The 27,857-nt window shown below is 47.2% G+C and overlaps 1 pseudogene across 1 annotated transcript; it reads left to right on the top strand.

Moving 5' to 3' along the window:
- The first annotated feature begins 2,257 nt into the window (after positions 1-2,257).
- Positions 2,258-12,092, top strand: LOC308261688 (chromatin modification-related protein MEAF6-like; annotated as a pseudogene). The gene is made up of 3 exons: positions 2,258-2,281; positions 3,575-3,628; positions 11,611-12,092. The product of its transcript is annotated as a chromatin modification-related protein MEAF6-like (transcript).
- Positions 12,093-27,857: the final 15,765 nt, after the last annotated feature.

The following is a 27,857-nucleotide window of genomic DNA, read 5'->3' on the forward strand; positions in this document are numbered from 1 at the left end:
TATCTGAAGGTATATTAATATTCTGACTAGAAATCCTAAAAATTAACAACAATAAAAGCAAACAATACAATTTAGAGATAGGTAAAAGACTAACATAAATAATGAATCTATACATATAACCAATCTTAGTTGTCTGTTGGATGGAAAATCTTGTTTCTCTGGTTCTGGTGTGTGTTACCTATTTCTTCTTTGTAGTTAATCTCTTTGAGTATTTTCTCTAGCGCTGGTTTTGAAGACATAAATTCCTTCAGTTTCTGTTTGTCATGGAAGCTTCTTATTTCCCCATCTAATTTGATAGAAAGTTTTGCTGGGTAGGAAATTTTTGGCTGGAAGTTGTTTTCTTTCAGAGTTTGGAATATGTTACTCCAAGCCCTTCTGGCTCTCAGGACTTGGTTTGGGAAGTCTGGACTGATTCTAATTGGTTTGGCTCTGAATGTCACTTGGCCCTTTGTTTTTGTTGCCTTTAAGGTTCTCTGCTTGGCTTCCACAGTGGTCATTTTGACAATTATGTGGCGTGGGGATACTCTTCTCCGATCCTGTCTAAAGGGAGTTCTATAAGTTTCCTGGACCTGTGTATCGACCTCTTGCTCTACGTTTGGAAAATTTTCTGCTATTACTTCCTTAAAGAGATTGTTGATCCCTTTGGTTTCACCTTCTTTTCCCTCCTCTATTCCAATTATTCTTAGGTTAGCTCTCTTAAAATGGACCCATATTTCTTCAATTTCAGATTCCTGCTGTCGGATATTTTTTTCTAGATTAGAAACTATGCATTCATTTTTGGATTGATCATCTTCTAAGAGCGAGATTCTATTCTCGATGTGGTCTAATCGGTTGTTTGTACTTTGAATTGAGGCCTTTACTTCATTAATTGCATCCTTTATCTCTCTTTGGCTCTTTCTGAATTCTTTTCAAAACACCTCTATTATTTCTACAGTTATTTTCCTGATTTGATCTTCTATAAATCTCTGATTTTCTGTTTTATCGGGTTCTGATGTTGTTGGGTTGTGGGCATTCATTGCTCCATTGTTATTCCTCTTTCCCATGATTTCGGAAGTTTGTGCCTTCTCTGGGTTCTTCCCTTGGGTCACTACAAGTTCACTTAAGGTGCTCTGGATCTCGAGTCTGTGGTATCTCAGACCCCACTACTCCTTTACTGGGTTGTATCACAGAGTTTCAGACCCAGGGAGTCGATAGAGGCTGCTTTAGACTATGGGGGGTTCCAGGTTGGGTGTTCTCCTATGGTGTGATATCTCTGCCACCGCCACTCCCCCACTGGGTCAAGGCCCTGGGAGTGCAGTACTGGGATTTCTCCTCTGGAACCCGCAATTTGACTCACTGTTGTTGAGTACGCAGATGGAGCTGTAGTAGACTCGGTGAATTCGTTGCTGCTGCCACCAGTGGCAATATGGCGCCGCTGTCACTCCCTCGGCCGTGAGGCTGGCGTATTTCTTCTCTGGTTTTGAGCTCTGCTCTGAGTCCCTGCAGCATGTGCTGAGCTCAGCCACTGGAAGCTTTAGATGCTCCCTGCACCAAAAAATCCTTCCTGGCTGTTCTGCAGCGGCTCACCTCGGCTCGCTGTAGCCGTCCAGTGAATTTACCGCTGCCGCCGGCAGTAAGGCGCTGCTGCTGAGTCCTCGGCCGTGAGGCCGGTGTATCTCCTCTGTGGCTCTGAGCTCCGTTCTGAGACCCCCTCCTCTCAGGAGCCTGGTGATTTTTTTTGTTTCTCTGGTGATGGTGTTTTCTGGCTATGAAAGGCGCTGATTTTGTGGTAATGGAGATTGGTTGTTAGTTGGGCTCTTAAGACCCGCTTTTCTCAGTCGCCATCTTCCCGGAAGTTGGGAAACATCTTTGGTACTAATTTCAGAAACGTCTTTGGTACTAATTTCAATATGTATTTACTTCAAATACTTTGGCATTAATTTTAAAATATAGAAAGTAGTCAGATCTTGGATGTTGTGCAGGCACTCAGGCAAAGAATGAAACTCTGTACAGTTCCAGGCACCATGGGTAATTAGCAAGAGAAAACAATAGAGGTAGCCCAGGGCCTTTGCATGTTAAAGATAAGTGTTACATAATAAACAATTTCTAGCAGACAAGCTAAGGATGGTATTGATCTTCCTCAAAGAAGTTAGATACCATGAGATCGCTGACTCCGATAATCAATTAACACATTTAGGGGTATAACAAAACTCTTGGGTCTGTACTAGAGGCAGGGCAGGCCTACAGGAAGGAATCATCATGTCAAAACACTTCCCCTATGTCAGGTCAGGAAGATGATTGGGTAAGCAATGATGGGAGATAAAGTTCTTTATAAAAACTGTTCTATAAACCGGGGGTGTTGGCGCACGCCTGTAATCCCAGCATCCGGGAGTCTGAGACTTGGAGGATCGCGGTATGTGGACAGCCTCAGCTACTTAGTGAGGCCCTCTGCAACTCAGTGAGACCCGGTTTCAAAATAAAGAATTAAATTTTGGGCAGGGGGTGTAGCTTGGATGTCAAATGCCTCTGGGTTCCATCCCCAGACACACTAAAAAAAAAAAAAAACTGTTGAATATCCCAAAACTTCAGTGATTTCTCTTCAAGTTACTCCAGTGCATTTATTCCTTTCATGCAGTTCTTTAATTCTGTCCCTTCTTTCTGCCTTTGTAATTATAAAATTACTTATGTTTCCAGCAGTAGAGTTTTTGGCTATTCTTTTCTTCAAATAGCTAAAAACAAGAACCTGCAGCTACATCTCATGCTGGTTCAGCTTTGCTGTGCCGCCCGTAACAGTTATTTTATTTTATGGTGCTTGGGATTTGTTAAGGTTTGAGGGAAGATGTTACGGTTTTGAAAACTGTCCCTGGGGACCCCTGTTAGGCTCCTGGACACAATTTCCCTCAAAACACACAAAAAACACAAAAACCGTGGGTTCTTGTCCTGAGCTAAAGATAGATATGCAATAACCTGGACTCTTGCTGAAGATTTAAAGGAGTTTATTAAAAAGATAGAAATACAGAAGACGGTCACAGCCCCAGGCCATTCAGGAGTGGAGTGGGGGAGGGTTTCGAACAAATTCACCAAAATACAAAACATGGAACAGCCTTTTTATACACGACACCCTCCATCTTGTTCGCGTAATTCTGATGTAGTAAAAGTCCCCGTAAAGCTCCTCCCTTACTTTCCCACCAAGGTGTCGTGAAGGTCGACCCCCTCCTCCCATCCTAGCAATTATTATGTAAACCTGCCTTTAGAAAGAGGAAGTCCTAGTTTCCCTCTCCTATCAACTTGCTAATTACTTTTAGCTAAGTCAGTTTAAGTTTTAATAGCTGTTTGCTTCCTCACCAAAACCGAAACCAAGTCTTTCCCCAGGTCTGCCATTTTTATTTATTAATTATCAGAGCTTGCTCAAATCTTCCTCAGCCATTCCCAATACTGGTACATTCCCCCCTCTGTCTAGTAACTTCCTGACACTTGTCAGGCCAAAGGAAAATACAGAAAATACATTTTTACTTTTACCATTCTTATTAACAGTAACATGAGCTCAATCCCCATATATTTTTCCCATTTTCCCTACATGCATTGTATCCCTTAGCAAAGGAATAAGGACGATGACTCATCGGGCTTCTTCAAGCTGAACAGGGGTGATGTAAGCCCCCCCTCCCCGCTTTGGGATAACATGCATGCATGTTGGTGGTGAGTGAGTCAGATGGGTGAGTATGTCAGATTGGTGTGTTGTGTTTAAAATTTTAGGTTAAAGCTTTATAACAAAGTGTGCTATGAGAGTGCAGTGAGGTGTAGTTGCTAAGAAATTGCTTAAACTAATAATGTTGATCAATAATATTGTGTGTAATAATTATAAGTCACAGGCCCAGGCATCTAAGCAGTAAAAGGCTTACAGAAGAATTCCTGGAAGAGCTAAGGGCATCCACCCTATCTGAGAGCATCTGCCAGACCTGTGGCATATCTTAGATAAGAGACTCTCTCTCAAGTGATCTTATCTCTTGTGACCTGTTATCTTCGGGAACATCTGTGTGCTTTGTGTAGCTGTTAATGTATAGAGTGGTAAATGTTAAAGTCAAGGCTGATGTAATAAGACTGACTTTGCAACACAATAGTAGATAAGACACCCCCTACCCCTAGCCTATTATCTTAAAAACTGTCTGTCCAAGTTACCTTATTGGATGGAAGCTGTAAATTCAAAAAGCATCATCAATGTTGTACAACATTTTGCAAGTCATTGCAAAACATTTTGGGTGAGATAAAAATCTCACCCAAAGGGTGATCTTGGCCCTTGCCACTTATGTGGAGACACATGCGCTTGGGTCCAGGTTCAAACCTGTAATAAAGTGTGGCTTGATGGACTAATAATTGGTTATGGACAGTTATTCTCGCCTGAATAAGTTACAACAGGTAAGGTAGTCAGATGGGTGAGCCCAGGGGCATTCTACTTCTGGATTATACCTCCAGCTCTATTTTTTTTTTCTTTCTTATTAAAGAGTCTCACTAAATTGCAGAGGGCCTCAATAGTTGCTGAGGCTGGCCGTGAACCTGTGATCCTACTATGTCAGCCTCCCAAGGACTGGATTGGAAGTGTGTGACACCACATCTGGCTCTTTATTTTTTATGTTGAAACAGGATTTCACTAAATTGCTGAGGCTGGCCTTAAGCAGGTAATCATCCTGTCTCAGCCTGACAAGTACTGGGATTGTAACCATGTGCCACCGTGCAAGAGTTTTATATGCTTGCCGTGCATGTGTTCTCAATACATTGCATTTATTGACTAATTCTCTGTTAAAAAGTGGCAACAAGGCCTGGCATTGTGGCACATGCCTGTCATCCTGGTACTTGGGAGGCTGAGACAGGAGGATTGCAGGCTTGAGGCCAGCCTTAACAACTTAACAAAGCTCTCGGCAACTAAGACTCTATTTCCGCATGTGGGCTGCAGGTGAATGGGATCACTGAGGAAGAGTCAGCAGGCATGATATCTTTTTTTTTTTTTTTTTGGTACTGGGGATGGAACCCAGTAAGGTTCTATCTCTAAGCAAAACTCTCAGCCCTAGTTTTTATTCTTTATTTTTTAAACAGATTCTCACTGAGTTTCAAAGGACCTCACTAAGTAGCTGAGGCTGTCCTTGAACCACAATCCTTGTTCCAGCCTCCCAAGGGCTGGGATGACAAGCGTGTGCCACCATGCCCACATAGGCAAGATGTCTTTGAGATCAGCGGAGGGCTACAGCTTGCTCAGGTTAGTAGCAAAACTCGAAGTCTCATCATAGCTTTTATTCTTACATAGGACAATTAACAAGACATATAAGCCAAGAAGTAATCAGCTCACATTGGAGATATCTTTAAACTTTCTGGTTCCTGTTACAGTTTGGGGTTAGTGTTACCATTTGGGAGAAGTATCCCCGAGGACCCTTGTTAGGCTCCTGGAAACAATTCTCATAAAACCACAGGTTCTTGTCCTGAGCTAAGGATAAATATGCAATAGCCCGGACTCTTGCTGAAGATTTAAATTAATTTATTACAAAGAGAGATTATTACAAATATAGAAATAAAGAATACAGTTACAGCCCCATACTATCCAGGGATAGTATGAGGGGGTGACCCGGAATGAAGTCACTGAAATACAAAATATAAAACAGCCTTTTATAGATACGACATCCTCCATCTTGTTCTCCTACATAATTCTATGACATAGGTAAAGTCCATCCCCTTAATTTCCCGCCAAGCTCTTAGTTTATGCCCAGGTTTCTCCTTTCACGAAGGCCAATTCCCTCCTGTCATCCTCTTAACTAGGTATCAATTATTATGTAAACCTGTCTTTAGAATGAGGACGTCCTACCGCCGGGCGTGGTGGTGCACGCTTGTCATCCCCGTGCTTGGGAGGCGGACACAGGAGGATCACGCTGGTTCAGAGCCAGCCTCGCTGGCTTAAGAGACTCTGTTTCCAAATAAAAATATAAAATAGGTCTGGGAGTGTAGCCCAGAGGTAGAAGGACTTCCAGGAACCCCAGTACTACAAAAAAAAAAATAGGGCTGGGGATGTAGCTCAGAGGTAGAATGCCCTTGGCTTCCATGCCCACTACTGCAAAAAAATTATATATACAATAATTTTATATATAATAACTTACATATATATTATATAATATATGGGCTATGTGCCAGTATTGGAAAATGACTGGTATTATTGTGTTGGAAAATGACTTTGGTATTAATATATAGGAAATTAGTTTCAAAATGTACAAGGTATTCAGGGCCTGGTTGCTGCCAGGCACTCAGACAGCTGTTATAATGCAGAGTCCCCTCGCCAAAGGTGATTAGCAAGTACGCGGAAGAGTTGGGACCCAGGGCCTTCATATATTAAAGACAGGTTTGCATAATAAATAACTTCTAGTAGGTAGGTTAAAATTCCCCAAGAATGCAGGAGGAAGGTACAGGCCCCTGTTAAGGGAGGGCATATACCACGTGATCCCTGACTTTAAGACCTGCGCCTACACCTGCATCAAGGCAGGAAGAAGGCTATTGGCTGAGCAAAAAATCTCCATAATCATAATCCCCATAATCATAAAAGAAGAGGCCTGCACAGAGTTACTGGGCGGACTTCACATTGAGGTCAGAAGATAATTGGTTGAGCAAGAGGAAGGATAATGAATGTACCTTTATAAAAACTGTTATGTATCCAAAACTTGAGTCAGTTATTTTCAAGTTACTCTACTACGTCCCTCTGATGTAGTGTTGGGGTGTGTGCATACAGCGCCTAAAGAGATGCAGCCTCCCTTGGCCTGAGCGGCCTGCAGCCTAGGGCAAAACTTTAAGTTTAAGAACTTCCGCAGTAAAATGATTCAGCAGAAAAGGGGCTAAGATGGCGCCTGGAGGAAGCTACGAAGGTGTGGTTTCCCCATTCATTATGGGTGGGGAGACTGAGAAGTTTTTCCCTTTTTACCTTTAAAGGAGCTTCCGCACACATGAATGGCTCATGTACTGGCCTGGGAATGTCTGTAAACTACGTGCTAGTGATCTTTATCCCGGATAGGCTAGGCTATTTCCCATGGGAATTCCCCTCGTGGTTTTGTGCTATATGTATGTTGCTTGGAGAGGAATAAACAAGACTTTGCTTGACATATCACCGGTGAGTACCGGGCCATCGGTACTCACCATCTCTCTATGCCCCGCCGCTGTTGGGCTGGAGCCCGACAATGTAATGCTTTTATTCTGTCCCTTCTTTCTGCCTTGGTAATAATAAAATTGTTTAAGTGTACAGCAAAAGAGTTCTAGCTATTCTTTTCTAAAATAGCTAAGAACAAGAACCCGCAACTACGTCTCACACCAGTACAATTTTGCTGCGCCACCGTAACAGTTTTTGGCACTCAACAACATGGGGCACTGTAACAGTTTTCGGTGCCCAGCAACGTAGGGCACCATAACAGCTTTTGGCACCCACATTGGAGCCCAACAGTGGTTCCAGCCGACAGTGGCCTAACACTGCCACAGCATCTTAAAGGTCAGTAGCCCTCCTCAAAACGTGATTGAATCCTGATGGATGACTGGATCACCAGTGCCAACGGGCTCTCTGTGATCGTAGTGAAACGGGGGTTTCTTGAGAGGAAACCCGGCATTTCCTCGAGATGAAACGGAGTTCCCTAAGAAAGAACTCGCCGGGCGTGGTGGCGCACGCTTGTAATCCCCGCGCTTGGGAGGCAGAGACAGGAGGATCGCGCAGGTTCGAAGCCAGCCGCGCGCGCTGGCTTATGAGACCCTGTTTCCAAATTAAAAAGTATAAAAAAAAATAGGTCTGGGAGTGTAGCCCGGAAGTAGAAGGGCTTCCAGGAACCCCAGTACCACCACAAAAAAAAAAAAAAAAAAAAAAAGAAAGAACTCGACGTTTCCTTACCGGGTTCTTGTCTACGGTGAGTGAAGAATGACACCCACAGACCACAGGAAGGGGAGTAAAAGGTTTATTGGAAGCAGCAGAGAATGGGGGGAGGGTGGCTGAACACCCCCAAAGGGCTGGAATTCTGGGTCCAGCAGCTGCCTTCAGGATAATACTTGAGAGTAGCCCAAGCTGAACTGCTTTCAGGTGCAGGCTGCTTTCTTCCAGAGTCCATGCAATCTGACAGAAGGGAATAGAGAAAAGTGGCCAAACACCCCAGGGTCCAGTAGCTGTCTTCAGGTCACTACCCGAGTGTTGCCCGAGCCAAGTGCCCGTCAGTTGCAAACTACTTTCTCCCAGAGTCCACACGATCTGCCAGAAAAGAGGTGCAGGTCACCCCTAGGGGCCTGGCCAGCTTTGATGTCCAGCAGAGACCTTCAGGTCACTACTCAAGAGTCGCCCGAGCCACGTGCCCTCAGTTGCACTCTGCCTTCTCTCAGGGCCAACACGACCTGCGAGAGAGAGAACAGCTCCCCAAAAGGGGAGGGGGGCCGGAGAGGGAAAGCCCCAATTTGCCAATCGCCTGGGCAAAGGCCTGACCGTTTGCGAGTCTTCTTTTGGTTAGGGTGACTTTGGGAATGCTGGAAAGCAGCTCTCAGGATTTGCATAGGGTATTTGCAAGTCCTTGAAGAATCTCCTTTCAGAAGTGAGAGACTTGCTCTTGGGTTGGGCTCCTGGGTTTGTTGATTAGTAAACTGATGGTTTTGTGAAGCTCTGGTCCTTCTTATCTCTGAGCCTTTGGAATTTCAGATATTTGTCGCCCCTCAGGAAACTCAGGAAATTAACTTTTTGCTACTGAGGCCTTTTCCCTATCTGCCTATTTCCTTTCTATCTCCTCAGTAGGACCCCTGCTGCCACCACTTAGATATGGCAGACTCTCCAGGGGAAACTCCCCTTTAAATAGTGTAGGGCAGACAAGAAGGGATTCCAGACCCTCCTCAAGCTTACTATGTGAACTCATAGGCAACCAATCAGCGACTTGGGAACCTCACGCCTTTCTAGGTAACAGGCTCATATCGCCCTGTGTTCTCGTAAGTGAGGCTAGACCTGTGTCCAAAGTCTATATTGGGGTTCTGGGGAAACCCACTATTGTCTTGTAAGGTCCAAATGAATGTCCATCCATTCTGCCCCATCAAAGATGGGATACTCCTTTAAAAAGCCTTGTAAAAAGTTAAATAAAGCCGGGCGTGGTGGCGCACGCTTGTCATCCCCACGCTTGGGAGGCAGAGACAGGAGGATCGCGCAGGTTCGAAGCCAGCCGCGCGCGCTGGCTTAGGAGACCCTGTTTCCAAATAAAAATGTAAAAAATAGGTCTGGGAATGTAGTGCGGAGGTAGAAGGGCTTCCAGGAACCACAGTACCAAAAAAAAAAAAAAAAAAAAAAGTTAAATAAAAAAAATGCCCACAGCCTACCTCCAGAAAATCCCCAAACAGAGGAGACACCAGCTTTCACCTCTTGCCAAACAGCAGCTGCAAGACAGGGTGAGGCCTGCTAGGTAAGAAGCCACGCCTTGCAGCCCTTGCCACTAGCAACTCAATTTAGTAATCAGACACTGATCCTGTACACACCGGAAAGCCCTCAGACCTCTTGTCAGCCTTGGAGTTTTTATCTCCACTAAAGGCACATTCTCGGGGAGCCATATTAATTAGAGTGTTTTGAGAACTGCAGTGCTTTCTCTAAGGTACAAATAAGGCTATAGAGAGCCTCATCCAGATAGAGAAAGGACAAGCTTCAGGCAGGGAGGGGTGAAGCGGGGCAGGAGCAAGAGTGTCAAAGCCTCAAGCCCATAGAGACCCTCCCGGTGGGCAGTGAGGCCATTCTCACCACGTCCACACACACAGGCTCCCAGCTGGGTGACCCCGCCTGGGCCACTCAGTTTCACAGGCAAGAAAGGAGGGCGGCCTTCTGTGCACTCTCCAACCACACCCTCTCTCTCTTTAGATGGGATCCCAGAAATCCAAAGTGGAAGCCAATCTCCACTTGCCTGCATTCTCCAAAGCTGGGAAAACTTTGACCCCAAAACTCTAAGGAAGAAAGCTCTCTCTCTTTTTTTTTTTCTTTTTTTTCTGCACTCAAGCCTGGCCACAGTACTCGCTGGGGTATGGAGAAGCCTGGCCGCCACAGGGAAGCTTAAATTTTAATACTATCTTGCAGTTAGAGTTGTTGGGGGGGAGGACAAGTACAATGAGAGGCCATTTATTCAGGTTTTTTTACTACCTCAAGAGCCACCCAGACTTATTCAAAAATTGCAAGCCTGGGGCAATTGTAGCAGCAGCAGTAAAGGCAAAACCCAAAGTCCAGGTAGCCCCAGCAGAGCTACCAAGAGGGCTAAAAGGAATGTTTCCCCTGACAGCAGTGTCCATGAGCCATTCGTACTGACTGAGCTTAAAGAAATTAAGAGGAACCTTGGTAGTATACCACCAACCCTGAACAAAAGGCGCAGGCATTCAAGTTGCTCAATTCTTTACCCGATAGAAGCGAGGCCATTCTCAGAGACAAATTCTTAACTCAGTCCACACAGGGACTTGGAAAGTGGGGGAGGACAAACATCATGAAAAAATTCCGGCTGCAATGAGTATGAGCTCTAATCCACAAAAGCCTGGGGTCAAGTCTGTTTTTCTGTTTTTCTGTTTGTTTGTTTGTTTGTTTGTTTGTTTGTTGTGGTACTGGGGGTAAAACCCAGGGGCTTTCTACCCCTGGGCTACACTCCCAGACCTATTTTATACTTTATTTGGAAACAGGGTCTCACTAAGTTTCTGAGAGCCTCACTCAGTAGCTGAGGCTGGCTTCGAACCTGTGCGATCCTCCTGTCTCAGCCTCCCAAGCGCGGGGATGACAAGTGTGCGCCGCCATGCCAGGTTCGAGTTCTGTTTTAAGTGTGGAGAGCCAGGAAATCTCTGCTGTGAATGCCTTCAACCAGGAGGCCAGAAAGGCCCTCCAAGGCAGTGCCCGCAGTGCAAGGGAAACCACTAAAAGTCAGAGTGCCCCCAGGTCTGGAGGGACCTGGGGTCTCCAGATGCAGGTTCCCAGTGATGAGTCTCAGGGCCATTCCTCCAGGCTCCCACCACCTAAGACTAAAGACCCTTAGGTAATCCTTATAGTGAGTAGCTTGGGGGTAGAATGCCCCCGGGTTCTATCTCCAGTACCGCAAAAAAAAGAAAGAAAGAAAGAAAGAAAGAAAGAAAGAAAGAAAGAAAGAAAGAAAGAAAGAAAGAAAGAAAGGGACTTTCCACCTTTTGTTACCCTAAGCTTCAAAAAAGGGGCCCACTATCCCCTGTATCCCTGGCCACCTCCTCTCTAGTAGGCCCTATTGGAAAAAAAAAAAAAAAGCATAAAGCTGAGGGGCTCTGGAGGCAGCTCGTGGCCCCTCTGGGCAGCTCGTGGCCTCTCTCTCACAGGCACTCTCATGCTCTGGAGATGGCTCACATTTCTCCTGAACGCATATCTTTCCTTTACCGGAATTAAACCTCCGCCTTTATTTGACTGGCTCATGTTCAGGGAAACCAAAACCCACAGAAGTTGTTGTGTTGACTCATGACATTCTTTGATGCCCAACATGGTGCTCTGGAGAAATTTGTATTCTTAATTCCACTTATCGCCCGCTGGTGGGCAGCGGCGGCACAGGGACCGCCCCCAGCTGCACCCCCGCTGCCTCAGCCCAACGTGGCGATGCACTGGCGAGCTTGGAAAGATAGAGCTATGCTTTTGAAGGAAGCTACCTGGAAGACACTCAGATGTATGGCAACATTACTCGTGGCTGGGATTGGTATCTGACCAGTGCCCCCCCCCAAAAAAAGAAACTCCAATAGCATTAAAACTATGGAAGGAACCGGAAGTTTAAGGAAGCTGAGGGCTCTTCTGCAAATCCTCGGTTACCTAGCAGCTGCAGTGAGTGCATCGGGCAGGATTCAGGACCAGCTCATTGAAAAGACGGAGCCAGGAAGCGGGACCCAAAGATACTCCTGCAGACTTCCACAATCGGGAAAATGCGCCCAGCCAGGAGGACCCCGAGGATCTCCGTGGACCTGTGCAAGGAGTGAAACCTCCGAAGGCCGCTGCTTCTACCTCCTCAGGGAGTCACCACAGCAGTCGTAACAAGCGAAAGAATAAAAATCGGCACAGGATTGATCTGAAGTTGAACAAAAAATCACGAGATGACTATCAGAAGACTGACTAGTGCAGAAGCTTCCAGGCTATAGAGCCCTGCTTCCCTTCTCCAACCTCATAAACACCTCTCACCTGAGTGCGCGGACATCCACCCCTGCTCTCCCAGGCCCGTGCCTGTGGCTGAGTAGTTTATTCTAAATGTGGTGGCAAACAAGTCATTCCTGTAAAACACTGGACCCTTTGTTTTGTGTCTGTCTTTAGTAACGGAGCTGCAGGGAGACCAGAAGTGGCTCTGATCCTGGCAAGCTCTTAACTGTGTGTTTCTCCCGTAGACTGTCTTCCCGCACCCTGGCTGGCACCAGCTACACCTGTGATGCCCAGGGGAGAAATGTTCTCTTGTTTTATGCTGACAGTAGAACACCGGTCACATTTCTAATGTAGGCTGTAAATATCTGGCATTCTCTTACTTTTTGTTTTTATTATTTTTCTGTTGTTGTTCTCACCATCTTATTTTCTTTTGAGACGTTTTGTAATGCCTTTGTAGCTCATACCTTCCTGTTGACATAGCTAATAACCGATTCCATACAGTTGCCAATATTCTAATTGAAAATAGTACAGTCACCAGAAGTAAAGTGGGAAACTCCACTCTTTGTTTTCTTGAGGGAGGAAAGTAAAGAGTGCTTATTTAATATTACCTATCTTAAATATTTCAGAGTTGGAAGCAGTTTCATGTTCAAGGGACAGGAAAGCTAAAAAGTGTAAGTTAAAATCAATCCTTTTAAAATAGATGTTTTTATTCTTTTGTATAAATAAAATTTCACAGGCTTTGAAAAAAAAAATAACAATTCTACTTATTGCCAGGCGTGGTGGCGCACGTTTGTAATCCCTGCGCTTGGGAGGCTGAGACAAGAAGATCACGCAGGTTCAAAGCCAGCCTCAGCAACTTAGTGAGGCTCTCAGCAACTTAGCGAGACCCTGTTTCCAAATAAAATATAAAATAGGGTTGGGGGTGTAACGAAGAAGAAGAAGAAGAAGAAGAAGAAGAAGAAGAAGAAGAAGAAGAAGAAGAAGAAGAAGAAGAAGAAGAAGAAGAAGAATTCCACTTATCACCTAGGGAGCAGAACCAGGACTTGGTCTCTTATTGAGGTTTCAAGGAACCCCATTATTGTCTAGTTGGGCTCCAAAAGAGTGCCCGTCTACTGTGCCCTTATCAAAGATGGGACACTCTTTTAAACAGCCCTGTAAAAAGTTAAATTTTGGAAATACCCATTGCCCACCTCCAGAGGACCCCAAAATAAAGAGGACACCATCCATGACCTGTTGGTAAATAGCCTGTCTCTTCAGTCGGCATTGATGTGAAATTGAGTTTCTCTCCCGCTGCAGCTGGGGCTCAGGTCAGGCACTGAGCAGGCCAGGCCATGTTGCCACATTTTAATATGAATTAGTCAATAAATACAGAATGCTGAAAACACACATGCATGGTAAGCACACAAAATTTTCAGGACGCATGTTAGCACATGCCTACAATCCGAGGATTTGGGAAGTTGAGACATGATGATCACAGGTTTAAGGCCAGCCTCAGCAATTTATTGAAACCCTGTTTCAAAATAGAAAATAACCAGATGTGTTGGCGCACATTTGTAATCCCAGTACTTGGGAGGCCGAGACAGGAGGATCCAGGTTCGTGGACAGCCTCAGCTAGGTAGTGAGTCCCTTCACAACTGAGAGACCCTGTTGCAAAATAAAGAATAAAATAAGGCTGGGGGTGTAGCTAAGAGGTAGAGTGCCCCTGGGTTCAACCGCCAGCACACTCATGTAATCCCAGTACTTGGAAGGCTGACACAGTAGGATCACATGTTCATAGCCCGCCTCAACAACACAGCAAAGCTCTTAGCACCTTAAGGGCCCCGTTTCAAAATAAAAAGTAAGAAAGGGCTGGGGATTAGCTTGAAGGCAGAATGACCCTTGGTTCAGTCCCCAGTACCAGAAAATAAATAGAGAGGTACATAGGGCTGGGGGTGCAGCTCAGAGGTTGAATGCCCCTGGGTTCAGTCCCGGCAAATCGCGCGCGCGCACGTACACACACACACACACACACACACACACACACACACACACACCACTGTCACACTATGAAACACAACGTGGAGTACTTGGCGACATAAAGCCGGTGACACGGTGTAGCTCCTGACTTTATCCTGTTCGATTCATTCTGACCTGTGGGAAAACACAAGTGGGTCAGTCTGCACAGCTCACGCAGGGTAAAGTCAAGGAGTCATCCAAGACCCGCTCGGGCTATAGGACGCCATCCTCACCCGGCCGAGTGGAGTGGAGAACTCTGGGAAGCCCAGATGAAAGCAAAGGCCCCTGGTCGGCAGGAGGGGACGGGGCTGCTGGGCCGGGCTGGCACAGCCCTGAGCCACCCGTGGGAGGTGTGAGCCAGTGGGCTGCTGGGAGTGGGGAGGGGGCTCTGTGCTCCTGGCCCGAAGCCTGCTTGGGTGCTGCTCTAGGGATGAACCCAGACCTTGAAGATGCTGTCCCTGGATGGACTCTGTCCAGGGCCCTGCTAGACTGGGTGAGGAGAGGGAGGGACGGGGCCGGGCGGGGCCCACAGGCTGAGCTGAGCCCAGGTGCACTGTGCTGTCTTTCCAAGGTGGAGCCTCTGGGAAGGTCACGGTGGGAGGGGCCGCGGCTTCCACTCAGGCTTTTCCCACCCCCCCACCATAGCCTTCCTCTGCGGGGTCACGGCCCAGGGACCCCCGCCAGGTGTGGGTAAGCTTCTGAAATGAGAAGAAATGCTGTTTGAGAAACAGAATGAAGCCGGGCGAGGTGGGGCAGGCCTGTAATCCCAGGACTTAGGAGGCTGGGGCAGGAGGATCGTAGGTTCTTGGCCAGCCTCAGCTACTTATAAAGAATAAAAAATAGGGCTGGGGGTATAGCTGGAAGAAAGAATAATCTTGGTTCAATCCCCCAAAGAGAGAGAGAGAGAGAGAGAGAGAGAGAGAGAGAGAGAGAGAATTATGTACAAAAATGTTTTATTATAAAACACATATTGCTAAACCACGCAACTTTTGGTGAATGGTAATCTTCAGTATAAATACTGTGGTGTGTGTGTGTGTTTGTGTGTGTGTGTGTGTGTTGAACACCTGGGCCTCTGGCACAAGGAGCTCACAGCCCTCGGGGACTGTCTGGCACACTGGCTTGAACACAGGACTGACCTACCCCTGAGGTCTCCAAGGATCTCTGAGAGCCCATCTCTACCTAGACTTCATGAACTTTCCAATGGGATCAGGACCCAGGAAGAAGCCAAAATCCAGAGCTGCCAGGTCGCTGCCAGTCCACCAGGGCCCCGCTGAGCCGAGCTTCTGGCCTCGAGGACTGTGAGGTAGCCTGTGTGTCAGGAAGCTCGGGGCCAGACACAGGAGCTGCCCTGTGGTGGGGAGCGAGGACCCCATGAACACTCACCCGTTTCTGAGCTACTGAGGAGACGGCCATCCCTCCCTCCCTGCCTCCCTCCCTTCTTTCCTTCCTTCACCTCATGAGGGATTGAACCCGGGGCATGCTACCCTTTTGGTTTTTATTTGGAAACAGGGTCTGCTAAGCAGCTGAGGCTGGCTTTGGCCCTGGCCTCCTCCCGTCTCAGCCTCCCAAGTATTGGATTGCAGGCATGCACCACCACACCGGGCTCCATCTGCTTTGCTCGGGGTCTACACTCAATTTACCTCTTTAGCAGGAGCAGGTGACTAAGATGAAAGCAATGATGCCCGAAAGGAGATAAAACCAGCCTTTGTGACCTAGAAAGGGGCAGAACAGACGTGCCGTGCTCACCACGGCGCACACGCCAGCACCGTCGCGGCCCCCAGGCGCAGAGGCTGAGGAGGCCAGGGGCCTGCCTCACCCGAGCAGCAGCAGGAGGCTCTGCCCCCACTGACACTCGTGAGGCTGCTCATGGCAGGACTGCACTGGGGGCGTGTCCACGTGGGCAGCCGTGGGGAAGGGGGCTCACTGGTGGTTTCTGAGGGACGGGGTGGAGTCATTGTTTAACAGGGTCTAAGGCTCAATTTACCTCTTTCATGGTAGCAAGTGGCTATGAGAGACAGACATTGTCTTACTTATAGACAGGCCCAGCGGGGACTCTGGCTTGGGCCCCAGGTGTGGGGTTGGCCCACGAGAGTGCTGATCTGACAACAGGCCTAGAGGTCCTTAGTGGACTGGGAGCGATGGTTCCAGCCCTGGTCAGAGGCAGGAGGTGGGGCTGGGGCTGGGGCTCCTCTCCCAGGCAGAGGACAGAGGTGGGTGGAGGTCAAGGGGAGACGACCTCATGGCAGGGCTGATCTGGAGGTGGTGATGGCTGGAGTGCCACAGAACTGTCCTCAGACGCAGAGGGTGCCGGAAGTGGCTGAGGATCTGGTGCCCCACGAGGGGCGGCTCAGGGAGCGCTCCAGGAGGGTTCCCGTGGACATGAGAATGTCAGCGTTCTGCAGGGAGTTCTCCTGGGCGTGAGGTTCTCGTCAGCCGGAGGACAGGAGTCCACGCCTGCGCTTAGACAGCAGGAGCCATCCACAGGGAGCATTTTCAGCACCGTGCCAGGCCGTGTTCGTGGGGTCAAAGCTGTGCTGTAGACGAGCACAGGGCTCATGTCTGCAATCCCAGCTTCGCAGAAGGTAAGGAAGGAGAGAGGCCAGTGGAGGCCAGCGTGGGAGACGCAGCGAGGCCCTATCTCAAATTAAATGAATAAAAGGGCAGGCTGGGAGCTCAGCGGTAGAGGGTGTGCCTAGTACACTGAAGGAATGTTCTGGCCTCCATCCCAGTAGAAAACCAACATAAAAGAACAGCAAAGAAATGAGAAGACATCGTAGGACAGCAGGAGGAGGAGAGGCAGAAGGAGCAGGGTGGGGGGGCACGGGGGCAGGTCAAGGGTCCAGGAGGAGTTGGAGGGAGTGCGGGTTGGGGACCAGTCATCCAGCCCCCAAGTTTTGGCTCCCCTGAGCTCCCTGGGAGGAGGCGGCCCACACCCGGGCTACACGGCCCCTCCCTGGCCTTTAGGTAGGGCCGGCACAGTGAATCCATTTTGATTCTGACAACTTTTATAATTCCTTCACCATGACCATGTGGAAAGACTTTGGAGGTAGTTTCTGTACCAGTATTGGGAACAGCCTAGGAAGATTTGGGAAAGCTCTGATTATTAATATATTTCAAAAGATGATTGATATTTCAAAAATAGTTGTATCAAAATGGCAGCAGACATGGGTGAGGGGCAGATCTGTGCAAGGACTTGACCTCTGCCTAAGACAGGCAGCTATTCCAATGTAAATCAACCTAGCTCAAAATAATTACCAAGTCAATAGAGGAGAGCTAGGACTTCTGCTTTCTAAAGAGATCTACAAGGTCTAGGGAGGATAGGGCAGGGTTTGACCTTGCCCTTCAGGAAAGGAGCCGCCTTGCCTTGCCACACCTGGTTGGGGGAGGTACCTTACAGGGTTAAGGGGAGGTACCTTACAGGGACGTTCACTATGTCAGAGTCACGCAAACAAGATGGAGGTCATGGGTATAAAAAGGCCAAGTCCACGTGTAAGCCCTTTGGTGTACTCATTCGAGTCACCCCGCCATGCCATTTTGGCATGGGGCTGTATTTCTATTTTCTGTATTTCTGTCTTTCTAATAAACTCCTTTAAATCTTCAGCAACTGTCCAAGCTATGCATATTTATTCTTAGCTTAGGACAAGAACCCGCGGTAATTTTCTGTTTTTGATCATTTTGGCTTTTGTTATGGTTTGGGGGAAAGTGTGTCCGGGACCCTCGCAGGGGTTCCAGGGAAACAGTTTCCTCAAACCATACTCCAAATCCGTAACAGTTTCCAGGAGCACGCTTAACAGGCTGGAGGGAGGGGAGGGATGGAGGCCGGAAGGCTGTGTGTGAGCTCAGTGAGGGTTCATGTTGGGGCTCAGGAGACCAGCACACTGTGAGGAGGCCGGCCAGGAAGTGCCCCCGTCCAGGCGTCAGGTGCCTGCCAGGCCTCTCCCGGCACTGTTATGATATGTTTTTAACTAAATACTTAGGTTTTAGTCTGAATTAATAGTATAGATGTGTTAAGATGTTTTGAATAAACATGGTGTGACTAATAAACTAGAGTACTTTTAGAGAGTGTGCTTTAATGGAGTTTTAGCCCTGAATAATGCTGACTCCATTTTTCTGGGGAGCCATTAAGGTCTTCCCCTTATCTTTACTAAAAGCATACTTCTGACTGTCTTCCGCCCAGAGTCAACAAGGTTTGGGGCCTTGGAAGCTTCAAGGTTACTAATGCTAATGATGCTATTGTTCTGTCTGAGCTAAGGCTACATTTGTATTGTTTGTGACAACAGGGTATTGTTTGCCGGGGACTTTGGAATTTTTCCCTCGGGGTAACCTAAAGCTAAAAACTATAAATACCACAAGAGAAGAAACCCCAGTATCAGCCAGTAGAGATATCGATCCGGGAGTTGACTGGTGATCCTTCATGCTTAAAATAAATCATATTTGGAATTTACTTCTTAAGAGTTATATTATTTCATCCTCACTCCTCTCTTCGGAACCCGTACTTTTGCCGGCTGGCTCCGGCACATTTTAAACACTGTCTTCATCTTAAAGGTGTTAAAAATGAGTCAGGCACCAGGTGGGAGTACCTTAAGTGCCAGCCGGAGCCAGAGAGGAAGAGAGCAGGCGTAGTAAGACAGGCACTGGTGTTTGGTGCCAGCAGCCCCAGGATAAAGAATAAACAAACAGACCCACTTCCCTCCTCCCTGGCCCCACACACACGTCCTGGCCCAGGAAGAGGCCCCGCAAGCAGACCACGCCCGGGTGGGAGGGAGGCGAGGCGCTGGCTGGGCACAGCAAGACAGGTAGGACTGGCCCCTCCCAGGGTGCTGTGGGCGCAGAGCGCAGAGGCCCAGAGGCCTCCTGGGCCACGTGGCTGCTTGTGGAGATGGTTTGCCACCTGCCCGCGCCCATCCTGTGACCAAGGCACAGCGGCCCCCTGGGAGAAGCTGGTGGCACCCCAGCCCGGGGAGAGGCAAAGCCAGCCATTTCCCAGGTGCCCACACACCCCAGTGCACCCTGGGAACACAGCACCGGGTGTCCTGGGACCCTCAGGTCCTGCACATCCTTCCCTGGACACAGACCCCGGCACAGGGGCCGAGGCCACAGCACAGCACACCTGGCTTCCCTGGCCTCGGTCATCCAACAGGGAAGAGAGACACCGTTTCCTGAAGCGACCATTTGTTTACCTTTTAAAACTTGTGGTAAAATATATAGAACATTAGTTTTCCATTTTAATCTATTTTTTCTTGGTGGTACTCCAGATTGAACCCAGGAGCATTCTGCCTCTGAGCTCTAACCCCAATCCTGTCTTTTTATGCTTTATTTTGAAACAGTCTCATGAAGTTGCTGAGGCTGGCGTGAACCTATGATCCTCTTGTCTCAGCCTCCCAAGCACTGGATTACAAGCGTGTGCACCACGCCCGGCCTATCTTACCCATTTGGAGGAGTGCTGTTTAATACGTGTAGGTGTTTCGCCAGTCACAGAAGGATGGTGCTACATGGCTCCACTTCTGTGACGTCCCTGAGTGGCCAAGGCCGGCTCCTCCTGCCTTCTGTGACTGGCACAGTTCACTCTACGGCATTCTCCAAACTCCAGTAACAGATGCGTGTATTAAATGTGCGTGCATGTGTTTGTAAATGTCCATGTGTATCTGTGTACTGCGTGTGTGTGTGTGTGCATGTGTGCATGTGGGACAGCTGAGCTCTAAAGAGGAGGAGGCACACACAGGCTACAACCTGCATGGACCTCAAGTCTCCATGTGCGTGTGAGATCCGGTGACGAGAGGCCACGCACGGTAGGACGGCGTTTAGGGGACGTGTCCAGAGCAGGCACGCCGTCTGGAAAGGAGGCTCGTTGGTGGTTTCTGCAGGAGGGGACGGAGTCATTGTTCAGCCGGTCTAAGGCTCTAGCTGGAGCCTCACTACTGACCCCAGTGGACAGCTTCTTCTGTCTATGAAGACGGAGGCAGATAAGGGCAGAGCAGGGCCCGCCCACACGGCCCTCTGGGCTGTGAAGTCCCAGGTCCTCAGGTTCAGTAGGATGTAGGACCCCGTGCAGGCCCAGGTCACAGCCCCGTGACCCACGCCCAGGCCCCTGGCTGGGTGTCACTGACCTGCGGCATGGTTGAAGGATTCCAAGTTCTCCGGATCCTGGTAGAACTGGTCGGCTCTGCACTGGCACCTCCGGTCCCTGGTGGGGGAGCACTCCTGCACCTCTTCCTGGTCTGCAGACAGGGGCGGGGCTCAGTCAGGGGGAGCCCCCTCATACATGCATGGGGACCATGTGTCACCTCACACCCGACAGTGCCCCGGGGGAGCTCAAGCCGCCACATGGCGGGCAAGGCCTCCCCAGGGCCGCCCATGGAACGGCCTCGCTGGGCATATGCTCGGCAGGGCCGAGGGCAGCCCCAGGACGGGGCTGGCTCAGGAGTGCGCATGTCCAGCACCCTGGCACAGCCTCAGCCGCCGGCCTCCACCCAGGGCGGTCCTGGCCCGTGAGCTCCAAGCTCTCTGTCTCCTCCTTGCTCACCCCAGGGAGCCGCCTTGGCTTTCACAGTCTCCTGCTAAACAGTGAAGGGCCCACTGCTAAAATGCAGGCAGAATTTTTTTTTTTCAGTACTAGGGAATTGAACCCAGGGGCAGTCTACCTCTGAGTTACAGCCCCAGCTCTATCTTTTTTTAAATGTTTATTCTTTATTTTGAAACAGGGTCTCACTAAGTTGCAGAGAGCTTCACTAAGTAGCTGAGGCTGGCCATGAACCTGCAACCCTCCCATCTCAGCCTCCCAAATACTGGAATTACTAGCATGAACTACTGCACCCAGCTTACTCTTTTTTTTTTGTTTGTTTTGAGACAGGGTCTCACTCAGTGGCCCGGGCTGCCCTGGAACTTGTGATCCTCCTGCCGCAGCCTCAGACCTCTGCACCCAGCTAGGTTGGACGTTCATACCTTCTTCTGGAAACTTCCTAGCCTGGCCACAGCTGGTCAGGGTGGCAGGCTCAGGCCTGGTCTGGGCAGACTCACCGTCTCGGCAGGTGGAGCAGAGGAGGCAGGCATGCAGGCCGTTGGGGAACTCCGTGAAGGTCCCTCGCTCACACTTGCCACACTTCCCCCAGGTGTGGGGCGTCTGGCAGGGCTTCTCAACATGTTGACCTGTGCAGGAGGCCAGGAGGGGGTCAGGCCCCTGCACAGCCCTCAGCACCTGGACGGAGTGGCCGGGCATCGCCACTGTAGGAATGCTGTGAAAACTATCCCCTATCTAGTATAGAAATAAGTTAGGAATACCCCCTTATAGAAGTAAGAGTAGGATATAGAGTTAAGATATAGAAGTAAGCTAGAATGAAGTTAAGTAATGTTAAGAGTGGCTTTAGAGGATGACATTTGAACTTAGAATTTAGGATTTAGAATATAGTTAACCTGTAAGTTCCTGTTTTTCTTTAATAACTGCCTGCTCAAGTTCTGGCTTCTGTAAAACTGCTTACGCATATGTCCGGCATTTGTTGGCTTCTGTATAAGTATTTTGTTCTAAGCTTGTAATCGCTTTAAACATCTGCCTCTCACAGACCTAGCCAGAGGAAGTCCTTGGAGGGAAGAGCACATACCATTGCAAAAGGGAGATAAGCAGTACTTGGCGGGCAGTGGTGCGGGCAGGCTATCTTTCAAAATCATTCGCTGTGATTCAAGTGTGTGGATGCGTGTTTTGAAATTATTAGTTAGTCTAATTTTGGCGGGCTCTGACGTGGGTAACCACTCCCTTCTTCCTTCTGGGGCTATAAATTCAGACCCTGAAGGGAGCTCTTGGTCGAAACCCGACCACACCCACCTTTCTGCCTGAGGGGCTGAGGCTTGACCAGGGCAATCCCTGGTAGTCACCAGTTTCCCTGACGGCCGCTAGGCTTGGGACAGAGTTTGACCACTGGCTAGCCAGTAAAGAGCTGCAGCACAATAAACCCTGCTTGTATTTACATCCTTGGTGTGTCCTTCGTTATTTGGGTAAGGGGGGGGGGCAATTCTCGGACCCTAACACAATCAGAGGGTATGGAATAGGGGAGGATGGAGCCTCTTTAAAACACAGGAGGTACATAAACAAATGTGTCAAAGTTAATCACCAAACAAGCATGGGATTGAGGGAGGGAGAGGGAATGGGATGGGGGCTGGATGAGGGTAATTGGATGATGTGTGCTTGTATATCCTCTCAAATCTTGTATTCCAATGTGATATATGATTACAATGCACCAATAAAAATAAATTTTAAAAATAAAAATAAAAATAAAAAGTAAAAAAATGGGGCTCTGCTTCAATATGTAGATGACTTCCTTACCTGCAGTCTCTAAACAGGACTCCGAGGGTAATACTGTAAGAGTTCTTAATTATCCGTAAACTGCAGAAAGTTGAGTGCCTCCACAAAAGGCTCAAATCTCCCAGTAAAGAGTAAAATATTTGAGCCATATCCTGACTCCAGGGGAATAAACTCTCAACCCTGAGAGAAAAGAAGCAGTTTTAAAAATAGGGCCACTCCAAACCAAAAAGCAGCTCAGAGCCTTTTTGGGGATGGCTGGATTCCTTTTTTTTTTTTTTTTTTTTTTTTTTGGTGGTACTGGGGATGGAACCCAGAGGCTTTCTACCTCCGGGCTATACTCCCAGACTTTTTTTATATTTTATTTGGAAACAGGGTCTCACTAAGTTGCTGAAAGCCTCACTAAGTAGCTGAGGCTGGCTTCAAACCCGTGCGATCCTCCTGTCTCAGCCTCCCAAGCGCGGGGATTACAAGCGTGCACCACCACGCCCGGCTAAGGGATGGCTGGATTCTGTGAAATCTGGATTCCCAGTTTTGGGCTTATAGCTAAGCCACTCTGTGAGGCCACACAAGGGCCTCATTATGAGCCCTTGGAGTGGACAGAAAGACAGAGGTAGAGAGTCTATATGTTGGTAAATACAGAGAAAGGAAATTTTGTGAGACTGAGAAAGCAAGTTGTAAAATGGTGAAATGTTTGAATGTTTGTAAGTTTTATCCTAAGATTATCCCAAATGGGAAAGAAAGGACCAGGTTAGAAAAATCAAGAGGGTTAATGCAAGTTGTAGAGTGTTTGTGGTATGTTTATTTACATATGTGATGAAGATGAATTATTAACAGGGTGGAGGTTTCTAATAAGCCTACCGCTTGTGTATTCCCAAAAGAAAAATGCTGGAGTTCAGCAACTTGATACAGTGTCATGTGGATGGCCGGGATGTCTGAGAACTATAGCTGCTATAGCACTCCTGGTGAGCCGCTAAATTAACTTTAGGACACTCACTAGCGTGCCCCCCCCTGGTGGGGGGTCCAAACCCCCCACCAGGTTCAGCATGTTCTTGAAATTAAGGACACCAATGGCTAACCGGAGGGCAGCTATCTAAATATGAGGCCCTCCTACTAGAGTCTCTAGAGATTACTCTTAAGGTTCGCCAAACTTTAAATACAGCAACTTTACTTCCCATCCAGGAGGAGATGACTTGCTTCATTCCTGTATAGACACCATAGAAGAAGTTTGCTCTAGGAGGCCTGATCTTAAGGATCTGCCCCTAACTAATCCTGATGTGGAATGGTTTACAGACGGAGCAGCTACATGAGTAAAGGAATTCAAAGACAGGCTGTGCAGCAGTCAGCCTTCAGGAGGCAAGAGAGGCAAAGCCACTTCCTCCACACACCTCAGCACAAAAGGCTGAAATAATTGCTCTTACCTGAGCTTTGCAATTAGGAAAAGATAAGTGTCTCAACATATATATAGATTTGAAATATGCTTTCCTGATCCTCCATGCTCATGATGCTTTATGGAAAGAAAGGGGGCTCTTAACAGATAAAAATTCCCCCATTAAACATGGTCCGGAGATTCTCTCTCTCTTGGAAGCAGTGTGGTTACCTACGCAGACAGCTGTAATACACTGCAGAGCACACCAGAGGGAAAATTCCTCCACAGCCCAGGGGAATGCACTAACAGATCGAAGTGCTAAACATGCGGCGTTACAAAATATTCCAGGAATGGTTCTTATTCCTCTCACCCCAAACTTAGATACAAGCCCGTCATATATGGAAGCTGAAAAGGAATGGGCAACCCAGCGAGGATCTGCACTAGCAGAAAATGGTTGGTGGACTAGAGATAGAGATCATAAAGTTCTGTCACCCCAGGCTGACCGGTGGAAAATTATTAAGGGAATCCATGACTCATGTCATCTGGAAAAAAAGGCACTAACCACTTTGGTCACCCGAGCCTTTGGAGAAAGGGCCTTGAGACAAGAGGTCACAAGGGCTGTCCCCTTTGCCTCCGCAGCAATCCAGGTGGGGGAGCCAAGTCACCACCTTTACTCACAACGACGGGGCACATTCCCTGGGGAAGACTGGCAACTAGATTTTACCCAGATGCCCCTGTGTCAAGGATATAAATATCTCTTGGTTTTTTGCTGACACCTTTTCAGGATGGATAGAATCTTATCCTACTCGAACTGAAAAGGCCCTAGAGGTTGTTAAAGCCATACTAAAGGAAATTATTCCTAGGTTTGGACTTCCAAGGTCACCTCAAAGTGACAATGGACCCTCCTTTGTCTCAAAGATAACACAGGAGATCTCACAAGCTTTGGGCATAACTTACTATCTTCATGCCTCCTGGCACCTCAGGAAAAGTTGAAAGGACTAACTCACACATCAGTACCACTTTGCAAAGCTATGCCAGGAAACCTCAGAGTCCTGGTTATGCTTATTGCCTATTGCTTTATTTAGAATCAGAATTGCTCCTAAAACTTCTCTTCAATTGAGCCCTTATGAGATCCTTTATGGAAGGCCTTTTCTAACTTCAGATCCTGCCACTGATACTAAAGCACAGGAAATGATTAAATATGCAATCAATTTGGGCCAAGTATAAAAAGCCCTATTAGAATATGCCAATAAAGTCTTTCCAACTCCTGATAATCTGACCTATATATCAAAGATTCAACCAGGTGATTATGTTTTACTTAAGACCTGGGAAAAAGGATTCACCTTCAGATCAACTCTTACCAAAGTGGAACGGTCCTTTCCAGGTTCTTCTTGGTATCCCTACAGCTGTTAAACTACAGGGACACAGTTCTGGATTCATGTGTCTAGGATTAAACTTATCCCTCTTGAGAATTTACAGATTCAAAACTCTGGTGAAACCAAGGACCAGCCTCAAGCCACTGACAAGGCCTGAGATCACTATTCCTGGGAACCTATAAAAGATCTAAGAATATTATTCAAGAAAATGAAAAGGACTGAATCAGGATAAGTCTGTTTTTATTGCTTCCCTGTGCTTATTGTTATAACCATACTATGCCTACTCAGGTTGATAGCCATCAACTTATTTGCCTCTTAATTTTTATATTGTTCTACCAGGGAGAAACTAAGACTTTTCTTGACTAGGTACAACAGTATGCCAAAAATATTAATAGAGATGTTTGCTGGATTTGTGGGCTATTACCATATCCAGCTCATCAGGACTGCCCTGGTGGGTATCCCCACTATAAGGAAGTGATTGGCTAAAACTTCAAAAACTTAATAGCAAACAACAAGATGAAAGTACCATCTTAAGGCTTGCTACAAGGGCTAATGTTTCACAGTAGCCTATTAAACCTTGTATGAAAAGGGACAGAAAAATAGCTTTTCTCTAAATGAAACAAATGTCCATATGTGGCATTTTACCAAATGTTATCCATCCCAAACTCAAAGGACATCTAAAATAAAAGATAATAATCAAGGGTACCTGAGAGGATATTCTCAGATATGAGATGACATCCACTTAGTCAAAAGGCTGTTGGGAGCAAAGAAACCACTGCCTTGATTTTTGGAGTAATTCCACCCATAAGCTGGAATGGACTCCTATAGACAGCTGTAATTATATGATTGTATTAAAAGACACAGATTGGTTTGCCACCAATTGGAGGTAGAAGACAGAAACAAGGTGGCCAGCACCAAATGGCACCCAATGGCTGTGTGGTGCCAACCTTTGGCCATGGCTACCTCAGGCTGGATAGGAAGACGCACATTAGGATACCCTTGGGTACAAGGACGTTGGACTAAGACCATAGACCATCCAGCTAACTTCCCAAATTTGCAACATCGGTGGACACGATCAGTCTTCCACTGGTATGATCACCTAGCTTCTGTTCTGTTGACCTCAGCTGGACTCGAGGATGTAATCTGCCATATAGAGTCAACAATATGTCGGATTCTGACCCAAGTTTCTTTTTTTTTTTTTTTTTTTTTTTTGGTGGTACTGGAGGTGGAACCCAGAGGCTTTCTACCTCCAGGCTACACTCCCAGACCTTTTTTATATTTTATTTGGAAACAGGGTCTCACTAAGTTGCTGAGAGCCTTACTAAGTAGCTGAGGCTGACTTCGAACCTGTGTGATCCTCCTGTCTCAGCCTCCCAAGCGCTGGAATTACAAGCGTGCACCACCACACCTGGCCTGACCCAAGTTTCAATGACCTGCTAATCTCCTGGTTTTCTGGAACATGTTGGTGGGAAAAGTCCTCATTTCCTTAGACAGTATACTTTGCAGAGGAACACTTATCTGTTGTTTGATTTACCATTGTTGTGGGCTAATATCTCGCATGCACTTGCCTTCTCTTCCAGGATATCAAAGAGCAATGGTTCTACAACCAGCAGAGCTTGGCCTTCCTATGTCTCCCTTAGATCAGTTAGGGAGAGACTTTCGATCCCTGGCTAGGCAGGGACAACGACCCTTATAAGCTCAAAACAGCAATAGAAGTCAGACCTTCGAACTCCTGCACCCCTTAAGATTAAGGGATCGAAGTCTTGTGAGGAACTAGAGGATTAGAAAAGACCTAGCCCCATGAAGATTTAGATTAACAATATAGGATAGTATTAGGTGTGTAATAGGAATTAGAATTTAGAGTATAAGGAGATATTAGGTGAGATTAAAAGGACAAGAAATAGGAAAATAGAATAGTAATAAGTGTGAAGAAAAAAATGACTTTGGAATAGAAAAATAAGATTTTTGATAGTATTTTTGAGTAAAAGTTGTAGGATAGTTTTTCTTGAGAAATGTGTGGGTGTAAGTGTCTTTTATGAATTGCTTGAACTTTAGTTCCTGTACTCTGCTTACGCGAAGATGTGGCCTAGGTTTAAAAAGAGATAAAAAGCCTGTAAAGAAATGAATTTTGAAAAGTTTAGAAGTATGCTTTGCTTTTGAAATATGCTTTTGGAAGAGGAAGGCTAAAGAAAGTTGAAAGCATTTTACAAGTTCTCTGCTCCAGGAAGCTCGTAACCACGAACTGACCTCTTTGGGAATATGTGAGCAGAGGTTCCCCCCCACAGCATGAAAGTTTAACAAAGATAGCTTTATAAGTTACTTGAGATAGAATAATGTTAAGAGTGATGTGAGAAATTTAAAATTATTGAATGCAACAACTAGTGGGATTGTAGTTAACTGACAAGCAGTTGACTGACAAGCTCCTGTTTTTCATCCTGATCTGCTTAAGTTCTTGCTTCTGTAAAATGCTTATGCATAGGACTGGAGAATGTACAGAAAGAGTGTGTTATTTTAGATAGACTGGTGGGTACTGACAAGTTCCTGTTTTTCATCTTAATCTGCTTAAGTTTTTGCTATCTGCCAGACCATCTGCAGGCCAGAGGCGGCACTAGCAAGCCCAGCATAAGGGAAATAGGCTGGCCCTTGGCGCAGTGACGTAGAAAGGCAGCTCTGTAAAATCATTTGCTGTGCATTAAGTATGAGTATGCTTGCTTTAAA

The sequence above is a fragment of the Muscardinus avellanarius genome (assembly GCF_963383645.1).
Source record: "Muscardinus avellanarius genome assembly, chromosome: 1".
Lineage (NCBI taxonomy): Eukaryota > Metazoa > Chordata > Mammalia > Rodentia > Gliridae > Muscardinus > Muscardinus avellanarius.